The following is a 7,013-nucleotide window of genomic DNA, read 5'->3' on the forward strand; positions in this document are numbered from 1 at the left end:
AAAAAAAAAAAAAAAAAAAAAAAAAAAAAAAAAAAAAAAAAACACAACCAACCAACAAACTGTGAAACTCCAAGCTTTAATTCCAACACTACCCTGAAGCACAAGTGTAATCTGAGCTGTACCATTGCACTCAAATTCCAGGTAAAAGGAATTTTGTGTTTACAAAATGTGTCTCCTCAAATCTCACTACTGATGCTCCACCGTGTCTATAAATATTTAATCACAGACAAACACTTCCCGAAAGGCAGCTCAAACACACATCACTGGCAAACTCATCTCCCCTAACCTAAAGCAAAGAAAAATTCTTATGTTACAACTACAATTAAAAAATGGCATTGGAAAAGAAGCCTTAAAGAGATAAGCATGGAAAGAAACAGTTCTTAAGTCAATCACTTCACATCTAAAATATTTTCTAAGCATACTCATTGATCAGACAATACAAGTCACAGGAAGATGACGATGCTGCACTTAAACTTTGAAACTTGAAACAATTCTCACTGAAACTCTCTTCAAACACTCAGTAAACAGCAAACACTTTTGAAAAGCGAGGCACAGGCACGGACGGTATCAGCTGTGGCAATAAACCTTACCTCCTTTGAAATTTACTCCCTGGTTCAGCGCCAACACAGGCAGGTCTTATCACATGCAAAGATGGCAATGGCACAGAGAAATACCAGGAAGTCTAGAACAAGGCTGTTTACAGCCCCTGACCAACCTTAGTTACATAGAGAAGATAAGAATTAAAGTTGTAGGAGGGGGAGATACTCTTGTCAACCCAAGAATAACAATAGTTTGATTTCTAAACACTATGGCTCTGCAAAAGAAAGGAGCATTACTGAGCATGCATGCTTCACCCGGGAACATAAGTGTTTTCAGATGAGAAGGCAAACATTTTGCCCCATTAAAGTCTATCTCTCTCCCATTTTATCTGCATGTGAAGTTCATTAACAAGGAGAGACTACACAAGACTAAACCACAGTATCCATCTGCTAATAGTTACGGCTTAATTCAGTCATTTTTATTAATTTGTGTTACATAGCACAAGAGTTATGTTGTATTATAGACAGCACAAGAATGTTTTTATCATGCTGTGTTTGCCTGTTTCTACAAAAACAACAATGCTATACATTAAGATACACAGCAAGACCTTTCTTCAGAGACTTGAATGCAGAAAGCTAACATTATTCCCAGTCATATGTTGACTGTATCAACCCACCAGAAAGCAAGTTTTTCACATCTCCCATAGAGGATAAAGATGGGGGGAGGAATAAGAACAGGGAGGGCAGAATGTTGCCTTCTCAGCTTCTACAAGCTGAGCACACCACAACCAACACTCTGGGCTCTGCACCACTGAGGACATCCAGGCCGGCATGCTAACATGTTCCTCTTGAGGTTACCCAAACAGCTTCTCTTCTTCTGGGATGCACATCTCCAGCTGTCTCCATACCAGAAGACCACCAGTTCCCCACCTCAGCACTCAGTTTCCTCTCACTGGAAAGGGCTCCACGTGCCCCTATTATCATTTCCAACCACATGTTCCAAGATCACACACCTTTCAGTCACTAATTCTTTTCCTGGTGCCTGTCACTTCTTTCAGGTGTATTCCTACTTAATTTTAAGTGGCACTTTTCTGCCTGTATACCAAACAATTTCTCCATCTCTCCTCAGTGCCACCTTTACTAACCAGAAAACTTTATTCTTGCAAGGTCTTTGCTACCCTACATCAACATCACCTCCAGTCTCCCACGACACCTGGTTTTGCCCCTCTCCTTTTCCCCAACACCTCTTTCATTCCTTTTCTTTTCCCCACTCACCTGGCCTGATTGCTTCTACTTCCAGATCTTCCCAGATCACCATCTGACACTGGTTCCCCTTCCCCACAACTCTCACACACAGATTTATTTCTGTTAATATTGAATGCTGGAGAATCTCCCAGAGTAATTTAAGCTGCTATTTATAAGCACACGGTAACAGTCAGCTTAAAAAAAAAAACCAACATGTTTCACTTTTATAAAATTGCTTCACGTACAGGTCAGAGTTTCCCAACCAAAGAACCCTCTCTCTTACTCTACCTTTCTCAAATTGTATTCTATATTTCTCCAAGGCTCTTGATTTTGAATCATAGAATCTTTTAGGCTGAAAAGACCTCTAAGTTCATTGAATCCAGCCATTAACACAACGCTGTCAAGTCCACCACTAAACCAAGTCCCTAAGCACCACATCTACACATTTTTGAATGTTTATAGGGATAGTGACAACACCACTTCCTTGAGCAGCCTGTTCCAGTGCTTGACCACCCTTTCAATGAAGACATTTTTCCGCAGTATCCAATCTAAACCTCCCCTGGAGCAACCTGAGGCTGTTTATTCCTGTCCTATCACTTGCTACCTGGGAGCAAAAGACCGACTCCCACCTGGCTACAACCTCCTTTCAGGTAGTTACAGAAAGCAGTAAGGTCTCCCTGAATATCCCTTCCTCCAGATTAAACAATCCCAGTTCCCTCAGCTACTCCTCATGTGACAGAAAATTCACACTTTTTGACTAGTCTAAGCCTCAAAAATCAGAATTCAGAAGGAAATTTCCCGTGGCTATTCTATTAATGTCAAGACCCATTCAACAACAGCATTAATGTATCACACCTCAAGAAGAAAAGCCCTTAAAAGGGTATGTTACAGTAACAGAGGCCTCATTTTTACAGTAAAAAGTATTTTGTTTACAGCAAAACACCAATCTGTTGATAGCTATTTGCATTAAAAACTTCAGTATCAAACAAGCAGTAGTTACAAGTTTTGACTATTTTAGCATTACAGTCTCATTGAACATGTGATTTAGAGACTACAGTCTACTCTTACACCAAAGTTAAAGCAACTGGCTTTTTTTTTCTTTTAATATAAGAACATTTTCACACCTTCCCGTAGTTTTCAATTTTTGCTGTACTTCACACCAAAGCCCAGCAGACTTTGTAAAAACTGTTCACAGGAAATCACACTAAACTCAGAAATACCATATGGCTGCTGAACAAGAAAATAGCCATAGTTACCAAACCAAATTAATGCCATTGATCACTTTAAAGAGATATAGTTGTAGGCTTGCTAATTATCTGAGGTGCTTATTATACAGTTCAAAGTTTGAAAGTAATTCTATCCCTCTATCAAAGCTAGTAAATCAATCACCTCTGTTAAAGGCTTAGAGAAAAAGTCAAGCTTACTGCTTAAATCTACAGTCAACATATGAGAAGCATTACTATGAAAGCCATTCAGAAAGCCTCCTCATGGGAAAGGGTAACATTATGAGAACTAAGTGTTTTCACATGTTCTTTTTACCTTTGTTCTTTTATAGTCTTATTTTTCACCTCTTCTACAGCAGGATTTTTTTGGAGGCTACTAATCCGAATTCCATCTCTTTCTTCTCAAGGCCCCTTGGGACCCCTTCTCCCCCTGCACTGTCTTTTGTTCCTCCTACAGTAATTCTCTGATCAGTCAAAAATAGCTTCACATGGCATTCTCCAACGGAACCAGGAATCTGCGATGGTAGCAGATTTGGAAAGGAGGACTGAAAAAGAAAAAAAAAATAATTTGAAGAGAAAATCCCCATGTTCTCAGCAATGTTGTGAGCCTGTCTGCTAAGAAATAGAGAACAAGATTCATTCTGAAGTTGGTGCCTCCCATGCAAGAGAAGGGCAGCACCTTAAAAAGCAAAGGCATTTCTCCAAAGACAGGAAAGCCCAGCCACTGACACTGCCCTCTCCCAGGTGCCATGAAGCCAAACAGACTTCACTGTGGCCCTATTTATCATTTCACATAATCTGCAAACAGCCTTAATTTTGCTACAATAACCTCAAAAGCAGGCTATGAAAAAAATGGAAAACCCAACTGTTGCATTTTATTTTCTACATATAGGCTGTGCCCCCCCAAGAGGGAAAAAAACCCTCCAGAGTCATGTTATAAAGTTTCAAATCCTATGACAGTCTTCTCTATTTTGCACTACTACGGTGTCAGGTCCCAATTTCAGCATCCATCTGCTTTTAACCAACATACGCATTAAGCTTCTAATCTCAAAATAACTGTGTCCTCAAGCTAGGCTATTATATTACTACAGGATATTACTCCCTTCACTATAAAGGAGGAAATAAATCTTTCTGCAGAATTTCATTTTTCTTTCTATTTAATGACTGCCAAAATATCTTACACTACAATCACAGTATAGTTCAACCACTCTACTTCTAAACAGAATACGAATGTCAAAGGCTGTTTTGTTACTTTGTTTCACATTTAAAGATAATTATTTAAGAAAAACAAACAAACAAAAAAAAAAACAAACAAAACAAAACAAAAAAAACCAACAAAAAATCCACACACCTGGATGTTTGTTTGCCTCTTTAATTTGTGTCTCAATTCACACATACATTCAGCAATCAGAACAGCAGCACCCCAGTACTAGTTGCATTTTCTGGGAGCTACTGAAAAACTGAAGAAGCTCAAGTCATTTATTTTACATAGATTCATGTTTTGTTCTGAGTGTAAAATAAATGTAACTTGTACATGTTATATACATTATAATATTGTGTGAACATTTATAAGAATGTTAGTGTCAACAATTCAGTGATTATAAGCTTAAGTATGTGCCACAAGAGTCTACAAACCATAGAATCACAGAACATCCCAAGTTGGAAGGGAACCACATGGATCATCCAGTCCAGCTCCTGGTTCTGAAGAGGACAATCCCAAAAATCACACCATGTGCCTGAGAACATCATCCAAATGCTTCTTGAACTCTGGTAGCCTTGGTGCCATGCCAATGTTTCAAGTATATATCTTTCTAATACACATTTCTCTGTTCCAAAAATAGTTACCTCCTCCCACCCTCCTTGGCTGTTTCACACTAGATCGCTTTCACTTCCATCCCTGCAGGCTGCTTGCTTCGGGCTCTTATTCCTTTGTCCAGTTAAGAAATCCCTTCTTACTTCCAGTCTCAATTCATCCCAACTGCTTCATTGCACCTTTATTTGCCTGCAGTTCCATCAGTTCACACTTACAAAGTTAAGCACGTTTATAAGCCCACTAACAATTTAGATGCCTTGTCCTAGGTATTGGGGGAGCGGGTTGGCTCAGTTGGTTAGAGCATGGTGCTAATCATCCCAAGGTTATGGATTCAATCCCCATACAGCCCATTCACTTCAGAGTTGGACTTGATGATCTTTGTGGGTCCTTTCCAACTCAGAATATTCTGTGAATATCTGAAACATTCTATGACTATTTCACAGGTTTGTTCATGCCAGATATTCTATAACAAGCTACTTGCAATTCTGATCAGACAGCTTTTTGCTCATTTAAATCACACACATGCTTTGAGTAACTACAACTCTTTACTCCCCTCCTTAAAAGAGCTGGCTTTCATTTACCAACATACAACATGTAGTACCATCAACCATTCCGCCAAACCCTGTTTTTCCATATTCTCCAGTGGCTCAGAAAAACAGATGGAGTGTCCTATTGCCACCCTCAGAGAAACATTTTCCATTAAACTTCTGATATCCTCTCCTCCTCTACTAGAAGGAAGATGGGAAGAAACCAGTAGGTGAGCTGTCCCTGCCTCAGGAGATAACTCATTCTGAAAGTGAGGTACAGTGGGAGATCATTCCAATGGCTGCAAGTGCCATCTCTGATAACTGGTAATGTGGCTACTTGCACTGAATCCAGAAACTGAAGGGGCTTCTGCATTCCTCTGGACAGACCCCTGCTCTAATGGGCTCTCCAACACACCACCAGCATGTCCCACCACCACTGGAAACAATGCTTAAGCAGGTGATCAACACATTGGTCCTGCAGACGGAAGAAGTCGGGAATCACCATATGCTTATTTCCCAAGACAAAGGGTACCGCATGAGCTGCCTTTCGAAACCACTGCCTTTAGATGTTATGTTCTCAACGAGTCCTTGCTGCCAACAAATAAAATAAGGCAACTACGAGCAGCCTATGTCTGAACAAAGACCAGAAGCACACGAAGGGCTGATCATACCTCAGTATGTAACCAACGGAAAAAGTTATGTGCCTGAACACCTTCAAATAAAGAAAAACCAAAACCAAACAAAAAGACCAAAAAAAACCCCCAAAAAGGCCCCAGCTCCCCCTAAAATAAACACAGAAATTCAGAAGTGAAGGTAAAAAAACCCAGTTCATTTCTACATTGACGTTTTAAGGTAAGGCTCAGGCTTAGGCTCACAAGGGCACCTCCGCTCCCACCAGGGCTCTCCCCGCGGAGGAACCGCCGGTGTCCCGCCGGCACGGCATCGCCGGACCGGAGGTTCCTGCCCCGCTACAGGAGAACGGGGCCGCCGCCATCGCCTCCTCCTCCTGGTCCCCAGAGCCGCCGGCCCGACCTGATACCTCGGCGGCGGCGCGAAGAGCCCGCCCCGTGGGGCCCGCCCGCCCGGCAGGCTGCGCTCACCTCGCGACCTGGCGGCTGCCGGCAGCGGAGCCCCGGAGGCGGCGGCTGCCCGTCGTCGCGGGCCGGGCGGCGAGTGGCGGCGAGTGGAGGCGAGTGGAGGCGAGCGGCGGCTGCGGCGTCCCCACCGTGGCGCAGTTACCATGGGACAGACGCCCTCTCCCTCCGGAAGTCACTGCCGGCAGGGCGGGGAGGGCGGGGGGGCGGAGCCGCCATCTTGAGCGCGGCGCCCGGCCCGGCGCCCGCCATCTTGAGCGTGGCGCCGGGGTTCGCCCGAGCGCCCGCCTCCCGGGCGGGGGTTGGTGCGAGGGGAGGGCTTCTGAAACTCCGGGAACAGCGGCAGTCAGATACACGCGCTTTTACAGATATATCTAAACTGGGGGAAAGTCCAGTCTGGGGCTGAAAAGACTGCCCTTCAGTGAAAGAAGGTCACAGTGGCCCCAGGACAGTTTCGTCCCAAGCTGTGGCTCAGATCTCTCCTGCTGCCCCTGCAGAGTCCCCGCACGTGCAACGGACCACCCTTCGCCTTTAATAACACGTCAATATTGCAAATAAAACCGCACATAGAA

The 7,013-nt window shown here is 43.3% G+C and overlaps 1 protein-coding gene across 1 annotated transcript in view; it reads right to left on the reverse strand.

The window, feature by feature from the left end:
• The window catches only part of DISP1 (dispatched RND transporter family member 1), an 89,443-nt gene extending 82,944 nt beyond the window's left edge, over window positions 1-6,499 (reverse strand). Inside the window, exon 1 of the mRNA XM_027901481.1 lies at window positions 6,448-6,499. The gene's annotated coding sequence lies outside the window, so the exon portion shown is untranslated. The remainder of the gene's footprint in view (window positions 1-6,447) is intronic.
• Window positions 6,500-7,013: the final 514 nt, after the last annotated feature.

The sequence above is a fragment of the Empidonax traillii genome, unplaced genomic scaffold (assembly GCF_003031625.1).
Source record: "Empidonax traillii isolate 1590-97213 ecotype Southwest subspecies unplaced genomic scaffold, ASM303162v1 scaffold787:size292032, whole genome shotgun sequence".
In the NCBI taxonomy this organism is placed as follows: Eukaryota; Metazoa; Chordata; class Aves; order Passeriformes; family Tyrannidae; genus Empidonax; species Empidonax traillii.